Here is a 15414-nt window from a genome sequence, read left to right on the forward strand (position 1 = left end):
TATATTCAGCTTGTCCCCTCCCAAAAACACCCAATTTCCTACGGTTGTCCTGTTAGTTTGATTTTACTTTAGGAGGAAGATGTTATTGTCTTATTTATACATATTTTTGTGTTTGTTGCCGTGTGTATGTAGTGACATCATAGGTGCCATATTGGAGATGCTTAGAGTAGCCATTTCCGCCATATTGATGACATCATGGGTTAAAGCATATGGGTGGAATATGACACTTCCGTAATCCCACAGATCACAACCTCAATTTGGAAACTCACTGCCTAGAATTAATGAAGCACCTTGGTTCAATTATGTCTGCAGAATGCTACACATGATTACTACTATAGGAGGTTAAACATGAAGAAACTAGTTTATTTTCCATATTTCCATTCTCTAATAAGATATGCAATCATAATTTCGGGAAATTCAAGTTGCAAAAATAGTACTTTCAGAATACATAAGTGTGTCATAAGAATTATACCTGGAGTTAATTCAACAACATCCTGCAGAGACCTCTTAGGAAACAAGTATTGTGACAACTGTTCCACAATACACATATTCGTTAAGATGTTTTCTCTTTTCACCAAAATATCTTCAAAAACCATGAATATATCACTAGCATGAAATACAACATCTACAAAGACGACTAATGGTTAACATCAATGTAGGAAAGAGTCAGATACACGGATATGCATGTATTCAACAACCTATCAGACAACATTAAATGTCATGTAGGTAATGCATTGGAGTTTCAGACTGAATTAAAAGATTGACACTGTAATACAGTACTTTAATTGTCATTGCTTTGCACTTAAATGTACATCCTTGACTTCTTTAACTTTCCAGACACCATTTTCTGTGGGATACATGGAATATGATTAATGCAATATAAAATGTAATGTAAAAACAATTTCCGTATTGTGAAAAATATACAAGAATTGGGGGTGGTGGTGTATTAACTCTTTTCTCCAAAAGCTACCAGAAGGAAAAGTGACATTCATTACTCCACATTATGGCTGTGACTAGCACAAAAAGGGATGCACAACTCTGCAACAAAAAATTCTGATCACTTAACTGGTGGTATAAAATGTCCGACAGGCACCAAAGTACAGTTTCAAACCAGACTAAAAAAGGTTCTCCTTGGCAACTCCTATTCCGCTGAAGAACTATTACTGTAATGTATTGAAGGTGATGGGTAAAAATTACTAACTCACATTTGTATATTTCCCTAAACGACTCGATCCACATCATTACGATTTATCGTGCAAAATGATCCATGGAACATGAAACTAACTAATTACCTGAGTCTGTAAGAAGCTTCTTAGCATAGATTACGACAGATATACTGTACTGTACTACACGATATTGAACTTCGTTATGTGGGAAACAAAAATATTGGGAACCGTTGTACAAAATAGATATCAGAGAGCTCCCTCTCAGCAGGCATTTCATCCAGTTTAAAGCAACAACAGTGACTTTTAATTGTGAAATATAGTTGCAAGACATAGTTACCCCGTGTATTTGTTGTAAGTCAAAATTGACCTCGCAAATTATATACAAAAGTACGATGAAAGTCCTTTCTTTTTGTCGTATGTAACCACGGTATTATAAGGTCACTGAGGTATCAAAACTAGTACCCGCCTTCATCTCAAAACGTCATCTCCCCCACACACAATCAACATTCACAACTTCGCGTGTACTCTGTAGTGTTTATATTATTCCATCAGCTGTTGTATCAACAATCACATCACTGTATCTCGCTAGATTAAATCGTTATACTTTACGAGATATCGATAGTACTGGAAACTAATTTCAGCGATCGAAGCAGCTGAATATCGTATCTTGATCGTATCCTACTCTTGTCCTTGGTCGAGATTATTTTTGATTTCACTACTCTATTCTGACACTTATTATCGCAATCTACTTCTACATCGTCCATGGGACATAAAAAAATCTGTATACTTGAACGATAGAAGTAAAGCGCAGACTCTAGTCGATACAGATTTGCCATCGTAAGCAAGGGTTCATCCAACTGTTGCGTAATGCTCTTTTCCAAACATATTCGCATGCTATGGTGTCAGCTTAATAACAATGATACAAGTACAAATGCTATATTCACCTTACATCATTTCTGAAAGCAATCGGTTCGTCAAAGTTAAGTGAAATACTAATAATAATAAAACTTAGGCAAACACTACAAAGTATAGGAAAATGATGTAGGATGTACAAGCTGTTCCGAAGGTATTCGTTCAAATTAATACAGGAGTTGGGGACCATCAAAACAATTATTTTGATAAGGAACATGTCGTTTCTGAATGCAACATTAGTGTCCTGCTGTGCTGATATCTATGCCTGGGAATGTGTGCGAATGGTTGGCTCTGAGATCTGCTTGTTAACACATCGATTGATAGCACGTGTTGAACACGTTACTCGAACAGTTTACGTCACAGATGGGGAAATCTCGAGTTCTATTCGATCTTTTGATCAGCCTACCGTCTATTGGCTTTTGCAGGTACCATCGCGACGACCTGTGTTAGCATTTTTTATGCACTATTGATTTTACAATTAGAAATAATTGTGGAACACGGTCTCAAATACCTTCTACGGTGCAAGTCATGCGTAACACTGCCAACTAATAAATAAATAAGTCATCGAAATCATGATTTTATCTGATTCTCAAGTTTCAGTTCGTCCCGTGATCTAGTGACGTTTGATTATACTAGCCTGAAGACAGGTCTTGCCCTGTACCTCATTCTCGCGATAAAAATTCGTCGTTTTATTACGATCTGTTTCGTTCGTTCGACATTCAATTCTTAATTACTTGCCTTGTTTATTTTATGTGAATGTTTTGGTCTTGTTTTCAAACTGATTTCAATCTGTTAACGTTTTTATCTGTTATTCTACTATCTGAACAGGAATTGAATTGTCCATTTGAAACATACTCCGTAAATCATTACGTCATAAACAAATAAAATATTATACTGGGTTCAGTCAAGTATTATTTTTTGTGGGATAACATATTCGTCTTTGTTACCTTAACCTAAAAATCAGCATAAATGATTATATGAGGGTTGGAACTTCAATAGTGGCAACTATTTATTTACAGATCTTACAAAATAGATACGTATTTCAGATTTTTACTGACCTTCAAAGTAGTCACCAGCACAGCGTATAACTCGTTGCCAGCGATGTGGTAGTCGTAGCATACTCTTAGCCGTGCCAGATATGTTGACATTTCGAGCGCCGCGGTCTATCGCTCGACGAATTTTTAGCAGTTCTGAAGCGAATACCGTGAAGTGTTTCCTTCAGCTTAGAAATCGAGTTGAACTCACCAGGGATTAAGTCAAAGGAGTGCAGTAGGTGGTATAGCACTTAGCACAGTCATAACTTAAAGAAATCAGTAATTGCTTGCACTGTACGTGCTTGAGCATTGTCTTGCAAAATGATGGTCAGGTCCTGCAGAAATTGTCTCTATGATGTTCATTTTTAGAACGCAACCTACGACCAGCTTAGAGACAGAAGTGATGACACTTTATGCAGGACCTGACCATTTGTTGGATACTGTTAGCTCAAATGTCGATCAAGTTGAAAAGCTGTTACTCTTTCGCCCATTGCTTCTCATCTTTACCCAGTTCCCAAGACCTTTTCCCCTCTTCAACGTATCTACATTAAATTTCGCGTTATTTAATTCAGCCTGAAGGGCACAAATCTTTACCTCCTGCTCAGCGATTCTCATATCTTTTTTACAAAGCCTACAGTTCCATGGGAGAGTCTCGAGTTCCCTATTCAGTTTCCCAATACAGATACCCCGGTGAAATTTCAACTCATAGTCTACACATACCACTCCTCCCTATTTGACTATTTTATGACAACATCCACACTTATCACACATTGCAACACAGATAGCACACTTAAAAACATAATTAAATCACTTAACACACTTTACACTACACGAGTTTTCAGATCAAAAATTAGGGCTACAGGTTAGCACTTGAGGAGTATGATACGACGTAAAAAGTTATTTATTTCCATTTACAACAAGAATTTAACACTCGCTCGACTGCAGTATCCGTTGAATATCAAACACAACAGAGTGTAACTTTCCCAGATAGCACAGTAAGCCGGTTTCAAACTTGTTTCCAGATGTAAAGTTCAAGTTTATAAGCTTGATCAAAGCTGGAATATTCCGGCCTGTTAGTTGGATTCAAGCTTGAAACAAACATCAAAGTTGGCAGAGTTCAAGCTATATTTCAAGCTTGACTTATCAAGTTTGGCTCCAGCTGTATCTACACACGTGGAATACAGCCTGGTATTTACAGCTTGTTTTCAGCTACATAATTATTAATCTGAATTTATTGAACCTAATTAATTAAATAAATATCAGAATGGAAATAGTGTGAAAAAAATTATCAAGACATGTATGTTTAAAAAATTTTATTTTCGAAGTGTTTAAAATTGTTTTAATTTAAAATTTAATTATTCTGAAGCCCCTCCAGCCCCAGCACACAGACCAGAGCGGGATCAAATATCGCTGACTTCTGCTGGTATAATGCTCCTGTAACAGGTAAAAGAAAATGTTAGCCATACCTAAACATAAAAAATGTAAAACGTTGAAACTGATCAACCTAAATATAATTTATGCCCCAGATTAGCAAAATAACTTCAAACTCACTGATGTAGTAAGAATCATTAACTAGTATAAACGTCACTGAGTAAGCAGTTGCTTTTGGTGACTTCATTCCAAACAGTTTTTAAAGTAATTTGAAATAACTTTTTGTTTGAAATTTTGAAAGTAAAGATGAAATTTGGGTAATTTTGCAATGACTTCATGAAGAAGCCACACATCACTATTTCTAACAGTTTCAGGACCATTTAATCTGAATTATAAAGAAGCAATTACTTGAAATCATATACACCTCATACTGTAAGCTTATAAGGAAACTACCGTTTAGAAAAATGTAGACGTTTTATTCTATCCACAATTATATTTTGGTGAGTAAAACTGAATCAAAATGAAATAAAAGATGAAATCGAAATGAATCTAAGAAATTACCAGTTCAGTGGAACTGAAATGTAAAAGAACAAAAAATGTTCTCCTTGTCATATTTTAATATTGCATTTTATTAGATTTCAGCCACATTACAAATAGCCTAACAATAAAAGTAAGAAATACCAGTCGGCCTTGCAGTATTATTTCACCTAGGGAACAACAAAATTAAGAGCAATTGAAGACCAGTCAAAGCTACATAAATAAAAAAGACTGACATCTACGTAGTGACTGATTCTTGATGCACTTTTCCCGTTCACCATGTCATTACTATTTGTATTAGCAAAGAAACTTTTCACACTTCATGATTATTCATTCATGGTGTGACACACGCAAGTATTTACAAGTAAACAAATGTAATAGGGCGATATATATAAAAAGGCGAGATTTTAAAAAGGTAAAATAACATTAAGTTTTAATTTATTGGTGCCACGTACTAGAGAGCTAGTTTAAAACGACCTCTTTTTGCTGAACAAATTGTAATATGTTTTCTTAGCTGGTAATCCATTTCACTTTCAACCAGGTTCAATTTTTCTACGTAAAAGAATATGATATTTCTTTACGTTACGTAATAACATTTAACATTTGTAGTATTAACGTACCACTAGAGCAAAAATGCACCAGTAACCTGTAATACACTATATATCTTCCTCAGACCCGGTGTAGCAGTAAGGCAGGGGACGCCACACACTTTCCGAAATATTTTCCAGTATAAAACAAACTTCACAACAGTCAACAATCATCAACGCACGTCACAAAAATAAAATGGCCATAAACCTAGCAGAGTCAGTGCAACTGCAAGGCTTATAAACGCTTGTGGCGTTTCCCGTGGACGTCTATGGAAGCTATGCTGCGCGCGCATCTGCTGTACAGCCTTCCAGGGAAATTACAGTTTATTTCAAGCTTGGGAAAATTATTTTAATTCAAGCTAAATTTTTACAGCTTGATGTAAACTGTGTAACAGGTTGATTTTTCAATCTTGAATTTTCAACTGAACCTAAACTCGATACCCACCTTGAAATAAGCTGTGTAACAGGTTGATTTTTCAATCTTGAATTTTCAACTGAACCTAAACTCAATATCCACCTTGAAATAAGCTTGAGTGCTAGCTGGGTTATTGTACGCAAACAACATAAACAACTGACAAGTGCGAAAGATTCTTAATCAAACAAATTAAGATTAACGCTACTTCCCAGAAACATGAACTTTTAACAGCCCCCTTCCTCTCCAGGTGGCAGACCAAACAAAGAATTTCGGTGTTGCTAATGGTTTGATATTAATTTGGAATAAGGCATCGAATCCGAAGTGAAAGTATTAGCTGGAGGAAGTCTGGTGCTGTCATAACTTGACCGTTATTGTGCGATTTACTTCGCGCCATAACGACCGGCAGAAATAAAAATGTTTTGAATAATATGGAAACTAGCAAGCGAAATTTTGGTCCGAAATTATGAATTAATTTTGACTCTGTTTGGAAATTACTGTAAATGAACGGTCGCCAACTCACTTAGCATGTTGGCAGTCACGGACAGTCGCAAAGGCAACGACTCGCGCTCATTATCAAAACACAATGATCATCCAAAAAAAAGTCAATCATGGACAGACGAAAACTTGCAACTACTTCATGAAATTGCTTACAAGTTCTTTACACTACCAGTTCGTAACAACTGAACTGCATTTCTCACTGTAATGTTAACTGCTATTAAATTGTTTTGCAGAATGTAAATTTTTTGAAAAGAATATTTTTAGTATTTAAATTTACTGTTCTACAATAATAACTGGTTTTATAATATGTTATGGAGTTCGCTATTTTGACTTATTGTTAAGTAAATTACTTCTCATACAAAATTGTCTGAACATGAAATATTGTTAAATACACTGCTTAGTCAAATTACTTGTCAATAATTAGCACTTAATTAGCAATTCCAAAAAACTTATTTTTTTCTTCACTTTTATTTAAACTATTAATCAGTTCGATGAACTTCATCCTTTTTAACACTTACTTTCAGTTCATTAATGACACAATCGTTTCATTATGCATGCGGAGAGGATCCTGTCAAGTAGTTGTTACTCAGGATTAGACACCTTAACACTAAAGTTGCTAAAGAATTTGTTATTGAACGATTGGCAACTAGCAGTGGCTAGTCTTGTAAATTCTAAATGATATACTGCTCGGATCTTACTTCGTAGCGATGCGGTTAGGTTCATTATACCACAACAATGTATGGCTGCAGGCACTTGACCAAAATTAACTTTGGGCCCCCCAGCGCTCTTCTTAAACACTGGTTAACATTTATGATTCACGCTGTGCCCAATTACTTCTCCAAATTATGCCTGGCTGTACAGTACGTGGAATCTTGGAGTAAAACAATTGTTGTGTCCTCTCACAGCAGAATTCCTCCTTTTCGTCCAACCCGCTCGCTCACTACTAACCGACTCTTGACTGCCTCTTGAAAAACATTTCCTGACTGCTCCACGCTCCTGCGTCTAGCGATAGTACAACAAAATAATAATCTGTTTCGTTTACAAAACGATATTGCCTGACTTGGCCAGTGCATCTACTACAATTCCTTACATTCTCTTTCATTGTTTATTTTGCATTCAGGAAATTGTTAAAACATATATACATCACAATAATATACACAACATATTTATATACTTCATTTAAATGTATGTAGTTAATAAAGCAGGAAAAATTTATATGTGAGGACTATGTTGTTCGTTACACATGCTCCATGTTACATTGATGTATATTGGCAAATGTAGACTCACGAAATCGTTCAGTAATGCAACAACCAACCAACTTTTAGTACCATGGAATTAAAAGTTTATTAATTATTTGGCACCATCCAAAACATGCTATTCACTACTCATTTGAAATCAGTTTGCTAATACTATATAGCTCACCAGAAAATATTTTTTTACAAAAACAAAAATGTTTTACATAACATTCAATCATATGGGAAATTTTTCAGCCCAAGAACCTGCTGTAAAGCACACAATAAAAAACGAAAACATTTAGCCACTAAGCTATAAACAGTTGACACCAATTAAACAACATGATTAAAAATGATTAAGAAATATTCACACAGCTTTTAAAAATCTGTGTCCACATAAAATCTATAACTCTCGTAAACCAAACATCATGAGTATTCATTAACCAAAACTGATCCAAAAATTATTTTTCACACAGCTTTTACATTATCTATGTCCACGCAAGTACCATTTGAATTACTATTTTCATTTTTTTTTGCACCATACTATTTAAATATGCACTGCTTACTCATAAGCATTTCTTGTATAAGCCTCCTTTTCCTGGAAAGCAGAACCAGAATACTGGTGCACTATCTCATGCATGTCCTCATCAGCTTTCATTTTTGTGTGTGTGTTCCTGCATCTGTCCCACATCCATAGGCACATCTTTCATAATACTTTTTATTTTTGTCAGGTAATAATTTAGTTTCCTGTAAGTTTGTACCTGCAACATAAATCACAAGTCCGAGTTTGTGTGAAGTCATCAGTTACATACATTATACATCCCCTAAAACTAATTACAGTAAAGTTAATATTCTGACTATGAGTTATATAACTAATTAAACACTCATTTAACCAAATAAAAACATTATCTTCATTATTTCAACATTACATCCACATTGTGTGATCATTAATAAAAAAAATCAGTAGCTTTTTAAGTCCTCAATTAATTGCAATTTTTTAAAGGCAGAATAACATAATTTGTCTCTGATAGTGCTTTAAGTCTACTAAATTCTGCACACCCAATATTTTACCTGATTGTAGGTATATCAGACAGTAAGCATTAGGGGGAGGAATGATTTCAATTTTGAATGGTTCAATATAAATAAACTTGAGGTTGGAAATTTCATTATCTATTTCACTGGATTTCGCATGTATTTTGACGATGACACTGTCACCTGCCATGAATTTTACTGGTTTTAAATTGTCATTGTGACTTTTAATTCGTGCCTCAGCACGTTTTCTCATATTATCCCCTGACATCTCTTTCTTTTGACTGATGTCTAACTCTTGTTGTGGTGGTAAAACGATTATCTCCTATGTTATACCCAATATGGTTTCCTCCTGTGTGAAGCCTGTACTCTCGTGAGACAACGAGTTCATAATCTTTTCAATATCAGCTACAAACTTGCCCCACGCCCTATGGTTGTTATGACAATGCGTTCCGAAACATCTACCCAATTCACGCATTTGGCTTTCTGAAGGTTTGCTCGATGCATGGTAAGCAGAGATATGAATAACCTTTACCCCTCTTTCTTTCATGCCTTCATTCCATACCTTGGATATAAATTGCGGCCCATTGTCGGATAATACCGTCTTCGGTTTTCCTACTTTCACGAAATTTGCTAAACAACGTTTTGGCTGTGGCCTTAAACAAATTATACAGCTTTACAAATTTTGAAAATGTATCCTATACGACCAGAATGTACGCAAAATTACCTGTTGTTTTAGGTAATTCACTGTAAAGACTCATTACCAAAATCTCTAAATTATCCTCAGCTTGTATAGTTTGCATAGGACCATGACCAGTCTCGTTTGTCATCTTAACGTTTTGACACCTATCACATGTTCGAATACTGTCAGCGACCTTCCTGTTCATATCCTCAAAACTCACAGATTCAGCGATCTTATCCACATATCTTTTCGCTCCACAATGAGCAAAAGATACATGAAAATAATCGATGAACTTTGGGACATATTCTTATGGCCACTTCACACACCACTCTTCTTTATTTGTATTCTTCCTTGAGTGTAGGATACCACCACAGATTTTATAACCCCTGCCATTCCTAACATCAAACTCAGTTTTAACCAACCTCAAGCATTCGTCTTCCTTCTGGTAACGACGCATGTTTCACGGCAAGTTTTCTATTTTCCTTTTTCCGTCAACATCCTTGAAGTACATTATTTTAAACATTCCCTCTGCGCCCTCCTTGTTAATTACTCCACCAGGATCATAAGGCAGTCTAGACAATGCATCGGCTATATAGTTGTCTACACCCCTCACATGACATATCTCGAAATCAAATTGTTGTATATAAAATACTTATCTTTTCAGCCTATCGTGCAATTCTTCAAAATTGTCAAGGCCTTGTGTTCGGTATGCACTATGACTTTGTGCCTCCATAAGGTATCTTTAAATTTTTTAAATCACCATACTATAGCCATAACTTCTTTTTCAGAGACTGTATAATTTCTATTGTACACTCCTGGAAATTGAAATAAGAACACCGTGAATTCATTGTCCCAGGAAGGGGAAACTTTATTGACACATTCCTGGGGTCAGATACATCACATGATCACACTGACAGAACCACAGGCACATAGACACAGGCAACAGAGCATGCACAATGTCGGCACTAGTACAGTGTATATCCACCTTTCGCAGCAATGCAGGCTGCTATTCTCCCATGGAGACGATCGTAGAGATGCTGGATGTAGTCCTGTGGAACGGCTTGCCATGCCATTTCCACCTGGCGCCTCAGTTGGACCAGCGTTCGTGCTGGACGTGCAGACCGCGTGAGACGACGCTTCATCCAGTCCCAAACATGCTCAATGGGGGACAGATCCGGAGATCTTGCTGGCCAGGGTAGTTGACTTACACCTTCTAGAGCACGTTGGGTGGCACGGGATACATGCGGACGTGCATTGTCCTGTTGGAACAGCAAGTTCCCTTGCCGGTCTAGGAATGGTAGAACGATGGGTTCGATGACGGTTTGGATGTACCGTGCACTATTCAGTGTCCCCTCGACGATCACCAGTGGTGTACGGCCAGTGTAGGAGATCGCTCCCCACACCATGATGCCGGGTGTTGGCCCTGTGTGCCTCGGTCGTATGCAGTCCTGATTGTGGCGCTCACCTGCACGGCGCCAAACACGCATACGACCATCATTGGCACCAAGGCAGAAGCGACTCTCATCGCTGAAGACGACACGTCTCCATTCGTCCCTCCATTCACGCCTGTCGCGACACCACTGGAGGCGGGCTGCACGATGTTGGGGCGTGAGCGGAAGACGGCCTAACGGTGTGCGGGACCGTAGCCCAGCTTCATGGAGACGGTTGCGAATGGTCCTCGCCGATACCCCAGGAGCAACAGTGTCCCTAATTTGCTGGGAAGTGGCGGTGCGGTCCCCTACGGCACTGCGTAGGATCCTACGGTCTTGGCGTGCGTCCGTGCGTCGCTGCGGTCCGGTCCCAGGTCGACGGGCACGTGCACCTTCCGCCGACCACTGGCGACAACATCGATGTACTGTGGAGACCTCACGCCCCACGTGTTGAGCAATTCGGCGGTACGTCCACCCGGCCTCCCGCATGCCCACTATACGCCCTCGCTCAAAGTCCGTCAACTGCACATACGGTTCACGTCCACGCTGTCGCGGCATGCTACCAGTGTTAAAGACTGCGATGGAGCTCCGTATGCCACGGCAAACTTGCTGACACTGACGGCGGCGGTGCACAAATGCTGCGCAGCTAGCGCCATTCGACGGCCAACACCGCGGTTCCTGGTGTGTCCGCTGTGCCGTGCGTGTGATCATTGCTTGTACAGCCCTCTCGCAGTGTCCGGAGCAAGTATGGTGGGTCTGACACACCGGTGTCAATGTGTTCTTTTTTCCATTTCCAGGAGTGTATTTTGTCAGAGTTCTACCAGCAAAAGTAATAGACCAAGACTCTTTGTATTCCCCTTGTTCTACTTCTTGAAATATTTGTATAATGGCACTGTCAAATCTGGGTCAGCTAATACTACATATTTTATTAGTTCATCCTTTAGTTTACCGAACGCTATTTGACATTTCTCTGTCCAAATAAATGCACTGTTTTTCTTTTAATTTGGGTCATTAAAAGCTTGCCTTTCTGCATATTTACGGTAAAAATTACAAAGATCAAGGAAAGCCAGCAATTGTTTTTTTTTTGTTTTTAGGGGTGGACAGTTTCTTATCACCTCTACTTTTCGTGGGTCTTTAGATATTCCTAGTTATGATATGGCCTAGAAATTCAACTTCATTTTTCACAAATTTATGTTTCTTTCACTTCAGTCTCATTCCTCCGTGTCTCAGTGTTTTGAAAACCTCTGTTAATAGTTCACAATGCTCTTCCCATGATGACGTTGGTATTAACAAATCGTCAACATAGATCGTAATTCTGGCGCCGAATTCTTTGCACAATCAAGCGCTCGGATGAAAATCGATACTGACGTGTTCAATCCGTAAGGGATAACTTTTTACTGATAACATTTCCCAGCAAACAGGAATGCTGTCAATTTTTTGCGATTCTCCCAATAGCCAGCGTTCAGATCAAGGCTTATCATATGCTGCACATTGTGAAACGTTTGCAAAACATCGTCTAAACCCTCAGGACGATCCGTCCCACACTTCACAACCTTGTTAATACTACGCGCATCTATCGCGACACCCATACTGTTATCTTTTTTATTCACCAAAACAAGCAGGTTGTTGTATTGGCTTTTAGAACGTACTATGACGCCCCACTCCTCTATGCGGTTTATTTGTGTTTGTACAACTTCCCTCCTAGCTATTGATACTCGATAAACTAGTCCCAAAAATGGTTCATAGGACATCGTCTCAATTTTATATTCAAATTCACGTACACAACAGGTTTATCTGAAAATACCTCTTTGTTGTTAATTAAAATATCATACAGCTCCTCCTTTTGGTCGGAAGTTCTACCCGACACATTCTCCACTAATGTTGCCAACTCATTATCGAAAGGTGATACATTTACATTCCTAAAATGTCAATAATCAGCACTTAATTAACAAGTCCAAAAAAACTAAATTTTTGTTCACTTTCATTTCAACTATAAATCAGTTCGATAAACTTCATACTTCATATCATTTACTTTCAGTTCATTAATGACACACTCGGTTAATCATGGATACAGAGAGGATCCTGTTGGGTATTTGTTACTGAGGATTAAACACCTTAACACACATAAGCTGCTAAAGTATTTGTTATTGAACGATTCTCAACTAACACTGGCAAGCCTTTAAATTCTAAATGATAAACTGATCGGGTCTTACTTCATAGCGTACAATGTAAGGCCCCAGGCTCTTCATCACAATTAACGTTGAGCCTCCAGCACTCTTCTTAAAGACGATAACATTTATGCTTTGCGTTGTGCCCAATTACTTCTCCACATTTTTCCTGGCTGTACAGTATGTGGGATCTTGCAGTGAAACAATTCTTGCGTCCTCTAGCAGCAGAATTTACCCTTTTTGTCCGACCCGCTCGCTCGCTACTAATTGACTCTCGACTGCCTCCTGATAACACTGTATGAATGTTGCGCGCTCTTGCGCCCAGTGACAGTACGACAGTAACAATAACCTCTTTGGTTTACGTAACGATATTCCCTGACTTGGCCAGTGCGTCTACTACCATTCTTTATATTCTCTTTCACTGGTTATTTTGCACACAGGAAATTATTAAAACATATATACAAGGGGATTATAATTAAAGTTAAACTTTCAGACCGCTGTAGAAATAACACCACTGGTCAGAATGTCGGCAAACCACAACAGAACATTATCGGAGAAAGGGGAAAACATATGGCTGAAGAAAAATAAATAGTTACAAAATGTAGCAATAGATGGCGCTGTAAGAATCATAATTAAATAGTGGTCCACTACAAATGACAAATGAATCGTACAACAATGCTTAAGGTGTACGTTTGACGTTAAACAAACTGTACTACTCAGTGTGCATGGGTGTACCGGTGCAATACTGTTAATTGTGTACCCCCATCCACCACAGCAAGGTCATATCACATCAGATGGGAAAAAGCGGTTTTTAATTGTCCTGAGGCCAAAAACCGCACAAAAAAGATTACTCACATTAGTTTTTAATTGTCCCGAGGCCAAAAACCGCATAAAAAGCACCAATCAAAATCAAATCGGATTATTAATTTCCGTGTGACTGGCGCAAAACATGATCGATATGCTGTCCACCGTTTTCTGCAACAAGCTGAAATCGAGAAACAGCACATTACACAACTGATCGAAGTGTTTCCGGGGTCACATTCTGAATGTGTTGGGCATTGCGTCAATGCATGTTAATTTTGCAATCGGAACACTGAACACAACGTATTTCAGATAGCCCCACAGCCAGCAGTCACACCGATCGGGACGGCAGGCTGTAGGGAAATGGTGGCTAATAATTCTAGCATATCCGAAATGGCGCTTCAGCAATTGCTTAATTGGATTTGCAAATGTATGGAGGTGCGCCATCTTGCATAAAAATGATCCTATCCACACATCCACGCTGTTGGAGAGCTGGAATGACATGGTACCGCAAAAGACACTCATATCACTTGGTAGTGACGGAACAGGGCTGGAAGCACGTGTATCGTCGAAAGAACATGGCCATATGATAAGTGATGCTGTAAACCCTTACCACACAGTGACCTTTTCAGGATGAAGTGGTACTGATTGATTTGCGTGTGGATTTTCCCTTGCTATTTGGACAATTCTGTATATTGACATATCCTGTCAGATGGAAGTGGGTTTCGTCTGCCCACAAAATCGCTCACAGCCAATCCATTGTCCACTTCCAAGTGAGCAAGAAATTCTAAAGTAAAGATCTCTCTTGCTGGCAGGTTAACAGGAAGCAACTCATGCACATGGGTAATTTTCAATGGATAGCAAAGACGCGTGTTTTGTAGGATTTTACACACTGTGCTCACAGGTATGTTCAATGTTCAGGCAATTCTCCATGCACTACATGTTTGCACACCACCACTTGTCTCCTTTGGCATTGCTGTGGATACTGCTTCCACTGACGTCGAAGTAATTCGTTTCCTCCCTCTACCAGGTTGCACACCAAAAGAACCTGTCTTTTCGAACTTCCGAATCATTTTCTCCAGACCCACGGCAGTCATCGGACCAATGACCTTTTTTCAAACTCTTCAGTGTCTGGACCTTCTGCAGAGCAATGTGTGCACAGTCATTATTCTTGTAATACAGCTTTACAAGCAGAGCGCGATCCTGTATTGAGACAATCATGGCGAACGTCGCGAGAAGCAAAAGGAGGAAAAGCTGTGTACCTGGCGCGTTTATACCAACTGCAATGGGGTGTTCGCATGACAGGTGTTTACATTTATGTATTCTGAAACATACAGCACCATCTATTGTTCAAATTTCACACTATTTTCTTCTTCTGCCATACGTTTTCCCCCTTCTCCGATAATATTGTAGCGATTTGACATCATTCTGACCAGTGGTATTATTCCTACAGCATTTTGAAAGTTTAATTGTTCATCACAATAATATAAACAACATATTTATACACTTAATTTAAATGTACATAGTTAATAAAGCAGAAAAATTTATATGC

The 15414-nt window shown here is 38.5% G+C and overlaps 1 protein-coding gene across 3 annotated transcripts in view; it reads right to left on the reverse strand.

Moving 5' to 3' along the window:
- Window positions 1–1817, reverse strand: part of LOC126239190 (mediator of RNA polymerase II transcription subunit 6) — a 35836-nt gene extending 34019 nt beyond the window's left edge. Inside the window, exon 1 of one of the 3 annotated variants that reach the window (XM_049947843.1) lies at window positions 1633–1817. The gene's annotated coding sequence lies outside the window, so the exon portion shown is untranslated. Of the gene's footprint in view, window positions 1–472; window positions 569–1503 lie in introns of those variants that run through there. The other 2 variants (XM_049947842.1, XM_049947844.1) reach the window with 2 other exon arrangements.
- Between the last annotated feature and the right edge of the window lie 13597 nt (window positions 1818–15414).

This window comes from Schistocerca nitens, chromosome 1 (assembly GCF_023898315.1).
Source record: "Schistocerca nitens isolate TAMUIC-IGC-003100 chromosome 1, iqSchNite1.1, whole genome shotgun sequence".
NCBI lineage: Eukaryota > Metazoa > Arthropoda > Insecta > Orthoptera > Acrididae > Schistocerca > Schistocerca nitens.